Below are 12,915 nucleotides of genomic sequence, written 5' to 3'. Positions count from 1 at the left end.
TGGAGCCACTTCTGGGATGAAGGGAACAGGTTCAGTCTTCTTTCTCAGAGAGCAGAGCAGGCCTTAAGAAGCACAGACGTCCTTAGAAGCAGAGTGTCAAGACTACATCTACAATTCTCATATACATATTAGCTTTTAAATTACAAATCATGAGAATAATTACATTTTAGGAATCTGCATACAGCTGCACTGACACACTGTTTTACCTTCTGGGCTAACTTCTCTCCTAAATCGAAATAACGGTAGACTCCATTCAATTTACTTTCAGTTCTTCTAAGCATATCTGAATTACTCTTACTGGAATGCCCGAACCTATCCATGACCCCAATCAATGAATTGAGATTCTTCAGTGCAGTATTGTCCCTAACAATAATTTCTCAGTGGATTTCCTCACAAAAAAATCATGAATTCCGATGTCCATGTTGAATAAGACCACCCTCCCTCCTGATCTAACAAACACAGCTGCAGGTATTGTTCGTCATTTACTCTCTCGGTTTGCCCATCATCTTCTGGGTGATAGCTGGTGGAAAAAACGAGAACTTATACCCAGTGTTTTCGTAAAGGCCTTCCACAAATGAGAGCTGGTGGAACACTGAGAATTTATAACCAGTCTTTTTGTAAAGGCCTTCCACAAATGAGACAGAAACTGGGCCCCTTGACATGAAATCACAACCACTGGTCCGCTATGAGCCTTAACAACATGTAACAACAAGTTGGGTAGCAGATGGAATTCTCTTTAAAAAAAATAAAGTGACTCATCTTGTGTCCGCAAAAACAAGGACAGTGTTAAAATAATGACTAGAAGGTAAGTCTACCATTACATCCATGGAAACTGTGAATCTTGGCAAAGGGGCTGTCGGGAAGAGGTTGGAGTTGTCCCTGAGGTGCTTGTCTATTACCTTCCCTTTTACAAATATTTTTGCAGGTCTGTGTATAACGTTTTATCTGAAAGTTTGTGGTCAGCCACCAAAAATGTTTTTATCAAATCCAGAGTCTTGAAAACTCCTTTATGGCCAGGCAAAACATCATAATGTCAAGTGTCATTTCTTGTACTTTTTTTCTTGGTAATCGGAGGGTATTGTTTTATAATAAGAAAGATTCCATTTCACACAACACTGGGGATCTTCTTTTGCCCACACCCTCTTTATGCAATTTGTCATTACTTCTTGAACGTTCTCTTGATATTGAGTATAATGTGCAGCACAAGTGAACCTTTCTGTAGGAATGATGGAAGTTTCTTCTCACTTGTCCATTTCTGTTTTGGTGTCTCTCCTAGAGAGAGCATCAACTTTTCCATTGGCTGAACCTAACTAACAGATAATGATGAAATTAAAGTCTGCAAAATACAGAGACCATCTAAGCTGTCTGGGACTCAGGGTTTGGGCCAGTTTTTAAAATTGGAGGTTCTGGTGATCAATGAAGACTATCACATCATGTTGGGCCTCCATTAAGTAATGTCTACATTCCTGAAGTGCATCTTTTACTGCCAATAGTTCCTTGTATGCAACTGAATTATTAACTCCTAATAGTGTAAATTTTTTGCAACTGAAATTCACAGGATGATGTTGCCCAGTTTTCTTATGTTATTGAACAAGGTTTCCACCAATAGCAAAATCAGAGGTGTCTGCTTCAGCATAAAATAGTTCTTCAAGATCTGGGTAAAGTAGAACTGGTACCTGTGGTGAATGCATCCATCAAAAACTGAAAGACTTCTTCTTCCTTCCACAGAAATTGAACTTCTTTTCTCAAAAGGTGGGTTATTGGAACTGTCTTTTTGGAACATTTTGTTTTAAACCATTAATAAAAATGTGCAAAAATTAGAAAGCTTTGTACTTCTTTTATGTTACCAGGACATGGCCACTTCTGTATTGCTCTAACTTTAGCGGGGTCCATTGAAAGTCCTCTTGAAGTGAGTGCAAAGCCGGGGAATTTGACTTCTTCAATGTGAAAAGTGATTTTTTCAAGTTTCATGTGCAACGTGTTATCTTGTAACCATTCTAGTATGGACCTGACATGTTGGTCATTTTCTGTTAAGTTTTTAGAGAGTAGCAAGATGTCATTGATATAAAGCACTGCAAATCAATCCAGAAATTCCTTTAAAACATCATTGATAAAATGATGAAAGCCGCTGGGGCATTGCACAAACCATGTTGCATCACTTGGTAGTCATATTTTTCAATTCCGGTTTGAAATGCGCTTTTTGCATTAGTCTCCATCAACCACCATTATCAGAAGGTTGGTGCCACAGAGGTCTGATTTTCTGTAGATCTCTTCCTCTATGATCTGGCCCAGAGGTCCAGAGATAAATGGTAATGTATAACAATTATTTATTGACACTTGGTTCAATGCTCTGTAGTCAATATAGACTCAAAGTACTCAATTCTTTTGAAGGACAAAAATAGAGGTGAAGAAACTTGCAATTGAGAAGGACAAATAAAAACATTGGCAAACTACTTATCCAAATATTACTTCAGGTAATGATGTTCAGCTTCAAATAACTAATAGAATTCTACTGCAAGGTAGGTTTGCACCAGGCTCCATATACATTTTGCAATTATATGGTATGTGAGGAGGTGGTTTGTCAGGCTCCACTTCATTGCAAACTGTTGTGAAGGCTTGATATTCCTTAGGAACATAATTGTTCTGGATAGAGCAAAAGATGTGAGGACTTTATGCCAATACCTTAGCATGGAATGCTATGTAATTGGCTTGTAATCTCACATTACAATGTTCTCCTCAGTAGCTGGAATTCAAATAAACAGTTCCCTTTTCCCAATCAATGGTGGGGGTGTGTTTTGTTAACCATGGCAAGCCCAGAATTCATTTGAACTGTTGAATGTCAATTAGATTTGAGCTTATTGGAGTCAACCAATTCTATTAGCTCTGTTTCATCTATGATTGGTCCGGAGCATAGATGTGTGCCATCAACTGTTCTTACAGCTTCACTGCTTTGTATTCCATTCTCCTTAGCATATTTGATATCACAGAAATTTTCTGTGGCACCTGAATCTATCATGACTGAGACTTTTGTCTTGACTTTTTGACTGTTCCCATTAGAGGAACTCCACTTACTGATGGGGCTTCTCTTTTCCCGAATTGCTGAACTTGTTTTTTAGGGCAGTATTTGACAACATGATAACAGAACCAAGGTACATGTAGAGGTTCTGAATTCTACTCTTCTCTCCATCTTCCTTTGATAGTGGCTCTTGAGTACTACCTTTTTGTATAGGTTCTTCAGAAGTACTTGTTTCTGGATCATTACAAATTTTTTCTCTAGTGCTATGAAAGTGAGGGATAAAAGGACAAACTACTCTTCTTTTCTTTGTTTTCCACTCACTCATTCTCTGATCAATCTGTAATACTAAATAAAATAAGACTGATAGTTCTATCAGACTGTTTGGAATGTCAGCTAAAGCGTCCTTTAACTCATCTTGAAGACCATGTTATACTACATCTGTCCTCTCGGCTTCTTGCCCACTCTGTGTCCACCATTAGTTTAGAAAACTGCGACAGTTAGAGATTAGATTTCTGTTTCCTTTTTTATAAATCCATTAGTTTACTGTCAGTGGCTTGAAAGATTGATCTATGATTAAATATTTGTACAAATTCTGCTTTAAACTTGTGAATATCATATGACACAGTATTACTATGTGTGAGTCAATTTTACTATTGTTAGAGGAATGAGCACAAGTACTTTAGGTTTGCAGTGGTAAAGTGTACAGAGTCCTAAGGAAAACAAAAATAAATTCAGTAACAAAGGAGGAGAAAAGTCAAAATGTTTTAGAGAAAACATGCCAAGGTGTCAGGTCTAACACTAACCATCCTTGAACCTTAAAAATACTACCACTGAGCTATACTCCTCCCTGAAGCCTAAAACCATGTACTGCCTTTTTACTTGACGCGTCCCTAAAGGGCCTGATTTAGATTGTAGAGCACAGGTCACACTGTCACACACATGACAGTTATTCCATCCACTGTATTACAATTTCTACAGGATATAAAAGAATTGTAATACAGCAGACGGGATGTCTGTCACAATTTTGACAGAGTTACCCTGTTCATTATGATGTAAATCTGGCCCTAACTTTCCCTTAATACCATTAAACTCTGTCCATTCCTTACCTCCAAAAAGTATTTACAACTCCTACCCACTACCCATGCTTGCTCCCTTAAAAGCCTTACTATCCCATGGCCAGTGGTCAAAGTGGTATGGGGGGTCTGCAGGGTACGGTGTGCCCATACGTTTTAAATTTTTGGGAAAAAAAACAATTGCTCTACTTTCCGTGAAAAGACAGCCATTCTAAGATGGTTAATTACAAGAGTGGAAAAGCTTCACCTTAAGTGTAAGGCAGGGAGTCTCCTGAGCTATGAACCTGAGGGAGAAGCAGACAGATAACCAAGCCTTCTTGCCATGGTGCCTGCTTCCCTGAAGGAAATGTTAATGTGCACAACTGTTCAATCTGCAAATGTAAAGGGTGCTTGAAAGCTGGGACTGACTTCAATAGAAGGAATTACTTGAAACGTCCTGATGACACATTTATTATTCATGAGAGGTATTTTAAGAGAGCTACCCACTAAGCTGTGAAGTGTATGATTTAAAAAGACAGTTTTATTTTGTTTGAGAGGTATTGTAAGGGAGATACCAGCTAAGCTGTCAATTTGGTGCTTTTAAAGACAGTTATAAACAATTGCACTATGTACAGTATGGGTATTACTAAATCTAAATTTTAGAAGTACTTTTATATCTTAAACCTTTTTATACATTTTGTACTAGCCTTATACTATCTTATAAAGTATAATGAAAGTTTCAAATATTGACTTGCATCTTCACAGTAATTTCTCTCACAGACTTGGGCCTTGTAGCCCTAAATATGCACAAGTTATAATCTACTGCACCAACAAAGATATAATTCTATGGCTCTCTGGTGCAGTACATCGACTAATGAGGTTTCCTGATGTACAATATTGTATTTCCCACTAAACAAAAAATCTTGCATCTAATTTCATTTAAGCTGTGCATAATATTATATGTAGTCGCCTAAAGGGGAAAGACAGAAAACAGTTACAGAATATTTTATTATTTTAACCACACCTTTGACCATGCCCCTATGCTCACTCCCCCACCAAATGACTTATAGCATCACAGTTCTCATACTTTTTAATGCACTACGACAACTGCCCTAAGAACTATCTGTTCATAATACTTAAAAAACATACTACTCCTAAATACTGTCAAAGGCTGAGCCCCAAACCCCTAAATACTTATTAACACAATCCATCACTGAACCCTAAAATCCCTTACTACCTCATACATCTCCTACCTATGAACTATAAAAAACCTTACTAATCCTGAACACCACCCATCTCTGAACCCTAATGAAACTCTTAATACCCACATACACTACCCAGCTCTGAACCTAAAGTTTGCCCAACCCTTAAGCTAAAAAACACTCAATACCATTTAACACTCCCCATCATTGAAATCCAAAATCCTTACTGCCTCTAAATACATCTTAATACCCAAAACTAAACCAGCACTGCACCCATAAAAAAGGCTACCATTATTTAATAACAAAGAAAATGCCACTCCTCCTAGGCATTAAAAAGACAGCACTCCAGAGTTTAAGATGCAAAGTAAAGTTTAATGGTGACGCGTTTTGATCAACAGATCTTCCTCATAGCCTATACTTCCCATAGTGCTCCCACCTATTTAAAGAGACATAAAACACCCAGAAATAAACATAGTAAGGATACTATAAGTGCCTAAATCTGGTCATATATCATCCATTGAATATTAAAGTGAAAAAGTCATCCCAGAAAAATCCACAGACTAATTCATAATTCTAACAAAAAATTCAACCTTAATATAAAAAAGAGAAAAAAGGAAAAAAATATAATAATAATTTGAATAACTAAAAATAAACATAAATCATTTATGTCATGAATGGCAAAAATATCACCATAAATAAATAGGAATAAACGTAGTATTAAATCACAAATATTCATATAAAATTAATTCCATCACAAATCAACACATTGATTCACTACTTCATCAAATTTCTTCCCATTTCTACTTTTTATAGAAGATATTTGGTATAAATTCAAGAAAAACTATATTTTAAACAGGATGAATCAAAAAAACTTTTCCCATAACTTCTTTTAATTTTTCAAAACTTGGCCAAGTGGCCACAATAATTTGTTTAGAAAAAAACAAAACAACATTTTTTAAAATTTTTAAAGAACACATTTTCACAAAAATTAGGTTTAAACACATCTATTTTGGGATTTCTCATAAAGCATTCGTAATCTTACAAAATATTTTTGTCATAACTGTAGGAAACCAAAAATAAATAAAAAATACATATAAAGAAATTACTTAAAGTTTAAGACTCAACCCACATGTACATAAAGCTCTTCATCCACATTAAACCCTGTCAGGGTCTTACTGTTAAGACAGACAATGTATTCTGATTCCATAATACATAACCTCTTCTCCCTGTCGCCACCTCCGGCAGAAAACAGTACCCTATCAATGCCAAAAAATGAAAGCATGTCAGGGTTTTGGGAATGCTTTTCTGTCCAATGTCTTGCTACGGGGTAATTCTGATCATAATTGTTTATTGGCCTCAAATGTTCAAAAACTCACTTTTTTACAGGAAAGATAGTGCTTCTCACATATATTAAACCACATGGGCAAGCAAGGCCATAAACACAGAAGTCACTGTCACATGTAATGAATTTGTCAGTTCGCTTATATTGTCCATTTGGTAATACAAAAGTTTGTACATTTTTGCTACCTCTGCATGCTTTACATTTTCTACATTTGAAAAAACCTTTCTGTTCTGATAGCCAACCTTCCTGTTTGGTTTTCATTCTTAAGTTACTCTGCACTAACATATCTCTCAATGAATTAGATTTACGATAAGTGATCAGTGGATATTGTGCGATTTTCTTCCCAATGACAGGATCAGACTTGAACAGATACCAGTGTTTTGTGTGCATTCCCTTAATCTTATCCGACTCCGAGTTGTAGGTAGTAATTCATCTTACTGCCTGTTCACCTTCTTTAACATTGATTTTCTGGGTGAAAAGATCTTGCCTACTTCGAGTTGCTCTTTTGCAGCCTTTAATACATGTCCAGGATAACCTCTAACTCTAAAATTTTGTAGCATAGTTTTTTCTTCCTTCCCATATGCCTACACAGTGTTGCAGTTGCGTTTTGCTCTAAGGAGTTCCCCATAGGGGATACTCCATTTGAGATTGGTGGGATGATGACTATTCACATGTAATAAACTATTACCTGTGGTTTTCTTCTGGAAAAAAGAAGTGCATACTTTGTCACATTTTATCTCAACATGCACATCCAAAAAATCAATTTCCGTACTATGTATCTGATTTGTAAATGCCAAATTTAACTCATTATGCAAAATATGCTCCAGGAATCCTATCAACTGACTCTTTGGACCATCCCATATTACAAAATGATTATCAATGTACCTGGTCCAAAGTATTATATGCCTAGTCTATCTGATGTTCTCCTCTGTCTACACATGTTGCTCCTCCCACCATCCCATAAAAATACCTGCAAAACTTGTAGCAATGCAGCTGCCCATCGCAGTACCGGTGACCTGTCTATACCACTGATCATTGAATAAGAAAAAAATATTCTCCAGACAAAACCTTAACATATCCAAAAGCATCCTTGTATGATCATATAAGAAAATGGCCTTGTCGCAAAAGAAAATTCAACAGGCCCTAATGCCTAATGCATGGTCAATACATGTGTACAAGGAGACCACATCAATGGTCACATCAGGTATGTCGACTGCCAGGGAATATTCTAAATTTTAGTAATAAAGTCAGCACTGTCTCTCCAATAAGAAGATCTGTTTAGAACATACGGTAACAAATAAAAATCTAAATACATAGAAGTGGGTTCTAGAAGGCTACCATTTGCTGAAATAATAGGTCTGCCTGGAGGGTTAACCTTGTTCTTATGACTCTTGGGAAGCAAATAAAAGCAAGGCCCACAGGTGTCTGGACATGCAAGAACTGAAATTCTTCAGTACTTAAGAGGCCTTTCCCTCTCCATTCACTCAAAAGATTATGATATTGTGCAATAGATGGTTTATAATCTTGACACCTTGATATTTCATAGTTGTTTACCTTACTTAGTTGCCTATTCACATCCTGTATCTATCTTTGAACATCCCACAGGACTACATTTCCCCCTTTATCAGAGGGCTTGATCAGAATAGTGGAGTCCTGTGTTAATGTTTTTAAGGCTAATTTCTGAGTTCCGCTCAAATTTTTCGCATAATGATTTTCACTCTCTTTCCATATTTTTTGAAGATCTCCAACTACAACCTCATGGAAGGTGTCAATATTATCATGGGGTGTTGGGGATATATTTTGATTTAGGTCTAAAAGAATTTGAAACTGTCCTATCCAATTCAAAATCCACAGAGACTAAAAAATCCCTCTCTCTATCATAATCCAACACCCGTCCCTCTAAGTCACAAGGGCTTATACAACATATAGTTACATGGCACCTCAAACCTAGAGGCACTTAGGGCACACCTTAGGGGTGTCATATGTAAAAAATTACATAGTTTTAATTCCAAAGTTGAATTTGCATGTAACTTTAATTTAAAAGCAGCCAGCGAGGCAGGCCTGCCTTTAAAATGACCCTGGGCACATCAGCAGTGCATCTATGGGAGTACAACCTATTCTGGGGTCTCTAAAACTATATGCCCTACCATGTACTAGGGACTTATAGGTAAGTTGACATAGCCAATTATATAATTATAATTAGCCTAATTTGCATACTCAATTTACATAGAGCACAGGCCTCGGGACTGGTCAGCAGTACCCAAGGCACCTTCAGAGTCAGGAAAACACCAGCAAAAAGTGAAAAATGAGGGCAAATGGGGGCGGCTGCAATCAGCCATATTTTCTCACATGTGTTTAAACACAATAAATAACCTGATTGAAGAAGTTGAAACTGTACTTAATCCTACTAATTTGAAAGAAAACACTGACAAAGATAAGAAAGGCAAACTCAATTAATTATTTTCAAGGAAACAGTAAAACATTCTCCTACCTACACCTCCTCTTGAGGCTTTGAAACATGTAGATTCCTCCATTTCTATTAACAAATCCTTGACAGCAATATATGTTTTGAACCCTCTAACCCCATGTACAAACAGATTCAGACCTCTAGCCAAGCAAGCACCAACTAGACTAATGGGGACAGTGATAAGAAGTGTAGAAGACAAGCAAGGGCTTTCAGACAACAACTTAGTTAGATAATTGTTCGAGTTGATTAAAGGGCTGAAAAAAGAGGTAACCTACCTCAAAGAGATGGTAATCAATACCAAGATGAACATTTATATAATTACACCTAAGGATTAGTATTATACAAGCTTAACTACCACCTCAAAAATTAAAGATAAGCTGCAAGCAAGGGAGCCTCTCCTACCCTCTATTAACTCTTGTATTCTTCTAGACTATGTTTCTCAAACCTATCCTTCCCTTTGTCCCATATAGAACAATCTTACTAGTGACCTTTTATCTGTAAAATGAAAATGCTTTCCTTTTTTATTGGTGCAATGATGGGAGTGGAGCAGCGGAGGAGTTCAGGTAAGTTTTCACCTGTTTCCCACTCACACCCTTCGTCCTGATACATTCCCTTCTCAAGACTTATTCAATTGGGGAAAAGAGGAAAGCAGGAAAGAAAGTCTCCATTACCCTGGCAATTCCCTTTCCTATGTCATATATCAAATTGGAAGGATTGAAGAACATGAACTACCTTAACACTTGTGGGATATTGCCTATATTTTAACTTACCCAGGTAAGTGTTGCATGATTGGTATATACAATAAAAGGACTCCCTTCCAGGTAATACCAAAGCTTCTCGATGGCCCACTTAATAGTGAGGCACTCTTTTTCAATAACGGGGTAAGCCTGTTCTCTGGGAAACAACTTATGACCAATAAACAAAACAGGGTATTCAAAACCCTCATCGCTGCTCTGACACAGAACCATGCGTATGCCTATGTTGGAGCCATCAGTTTCTTGGATAAAGGGCTTCCCAAAGTTGGGGGATCTCAATATTTGGCTAAAGGTTATGGTAATAGTGAGGAATAAACTTGTAATAGTAACACTCTTGTTTTATATATATATCCAAGAATAAATATACATTTGTTAAACAGGCTTAAAGAGTTTTTGTATAAATGATTATTATGAAATAGTAATGATACATATTTTCAAAGAACTATACATATCTAGAATATACACATAATCAGATTACAAATATTTATCAATACAGGCACATGCAGTCCCTTCCTGTTTGAATATGGTGGTTATGAAGGAAAGAGCCAACTCTTGAGTAGTCTTCTGAAGGCAAGATAGTTACCCGTGGATCTTGTATTTGGGGGTAATGAATTCCATAGTTTGGCTGCTTGAACGAACAAGGATGTGCCACTTATTGTCTTTTTCTTGTATGGTAGTGTTCTAAGGCAGGGTGCCAATTTTGAGTGGAGGTTTTGTTGTTGAATGTATTTGGTTATTTTGTTTCTAATGAAAAGTGTTCCTGTTCCATGTATAGCTTTGTGGGTGATACAAACAGCTTGAAGGTGGATCTTTTGGCAACAGGTAATAAGTCTAGTGCTCCTGAGGCAGGGGGATGTGGCCTTTTGGCCTTACATGTAATAGGGACCTGGCAGCTGAGTTCTGAATAATTTGCATTTTTTTCATAATAGATCGAGATAATCCAAGTTAGAGACCATTGCCATAATCCAGTTTGGATAGTATAGGAGAGATAGTAGCCTGCACCTTGTGAGGAAATCCGAGGTGGGGGAAGATGCGTTTCAGAGTCTTCAAGCTGATGAAGCTTGATTGTGCTAATTCATTGTTAACTTGGAGTCCGTGGTAATTCCAAGGTTTTTAACTTTCTTGGATACTTGAGGAGGTGGCCTGAGATCTTCAGGCCAGGCTCACAGTGGGTCATAATTTTTCCAGTTGCCACATGTGAGTATTTACATTTTGGAAGCATTTAGTTTGAGATGGCTCCAAGCCATCCACTGATCAACGGCTCTGAGGCAACTGAAGATTTGTGAGTTTTCAATGTCTTTGGGGCATTCCAATTTGAGTAGTATTTGTGTGTCACTTGCATAGTTGTAACATGTGAGTTGAAAATCATTGACCATTTCTGGCAATGACATCATGTAGATGTTGAAAAGCATAGGCGAGATGATTGATCCTCGGGGGACCTTTGATCTGGTGAGGTAGAGTTTGGGTGAGAAGGGGAGAGAATAGATAATATTAGTTCTGTTTTGAAGGTAGGATGTAATCCAGTCGAGAGCAGTCCCTTTTATGCCGGCTTTGTGGAGTTGGGGTATCATGGTCAACAGTATCAAAGGCAGCCGAGAGGTTTAAGAGAAGTGGTGCAGCAACTCCATTGCGGTTGACTGTGTTTTTAAGATCATCACAGATTGATATGAATGCCGTTTAAGTGCCTCTTACTGGGTGAAATCCAGTTTGGTAGTCTGAAATGGTCTTCAATAAATTCTGACATCTGGGCGAAACCTGCTCCTTCTTTCAGTTTGCCCCATAAAAGGTCCATTTGTGATCGGTCTGTAGTTGTTGGGGTCCTGTTGGTCTAGGTTTGTTTATTTTAATAACAGATTTATGTATGCCTTTTTCAGGTCTTTAGGAAAGGTTCCTGTAGTTAATGTGTTATTGATGAGTCTTCTTACAAGTGTAGCAGTAGAAGTAGATAAAGGAATAGATATGGCTCCATCTCCTGCATGAATAAAATGGTATAGGGAACATAATTCACTTCTATCGGTTCATTACTGGTTTCCAAATTCGTGCAAAATCTGGCAATATGTCTCTATCTCCTCATTCAAAACACTGTGGACTGCTGTGGGAGGAACATCCAGTTTTATGGGTTGGAGTTTCGGGGCTTCAGGGAGACCTTAAGGATTCTATTTGTTGTTTCTACTAAGGAAACTGGTTTGAGTGAATTTGGGCCCTTCCTCATTCTCCACTTGATGAAACCTTGGCTGTGCCCTTGAAAAGGTTATCACCATCTCAACTGCCTGATCCAGCTAATCCCAATATATTAGTGGAGCCATTTATGAGTATTAACAGGTAGGTCCTAAGACATTGTTCGAAATATATATTGTTCATAATCTCTTCTTTACTGGATTCTTGTGGTTTAATCATTTCTAGGCAGCACTCTTTAATTTAAAGAATAAAGGCCCACATTACAACCCGCCAAAAGGCCAGCAGTAATAAAAATGGAATTATGATTGCAGCGGAAACCGCCAACACGGACATCCATTTTAACACTCCGACCGCCACGGCAGTACAAAAAAACAGCATGGCGGTCACCGCCAACAGACAGGCGGAAGACAATGTACCGCCCACACCATTATGAGAGGCCAATCCGCCACCTTTTCCGGGGTGGATTCAACGCGAACAAAAACACGGCGGAAACTGGACTTGGAAGGGAAAACTCTCACCTCTACACACCCCACGAGGAACCAGGACGCCTTGGAGATCGAACTCCAAATTCTACCTGCGATTGTCTTCCTGCTCCTCTACCAGGAGCACGACGGACAGCAGCGATGACCACGGTGAGTGCTGCACCTACGACACAGGGGAGGGGGAGGGAAAAGAGAGTCACACACACACGCAACACCCCCACCCCTACCCTCACACACAACACACACACCAACACATGCTGAAACACTACATTTAGACCCCACAACTCCCCCAGGAAGAACGCAAGGACAAAAGGAAATGAGGTGAACGATTGTCATCAGGAAAAATCCATTAGTCAAAAATATATATACACTATTAACAAATATGTACACCAAGAATTCAAGTCCATGTACTGCACCTACA

The sequence above is a fragment of the Pleurodeles waltl genome, chromosome 7, assembly GCF_031143425.1.
Source record: "Pleurodeles waltl isolate 20211129_DDA chromosome 7, aPleWal1.hap1.20221129, whole genome shotgun sequence".
NCBI lineage: Eukaryota > Metazoa > Chordata > Amphibia > Caudata > Salamandridae > Pleurodeles > Pleurodeles waltl.
The sequence above is the reverse complement of the archived record's forward strand: the minus strand, read 5'-3'. Positions refer to the sequence as shown.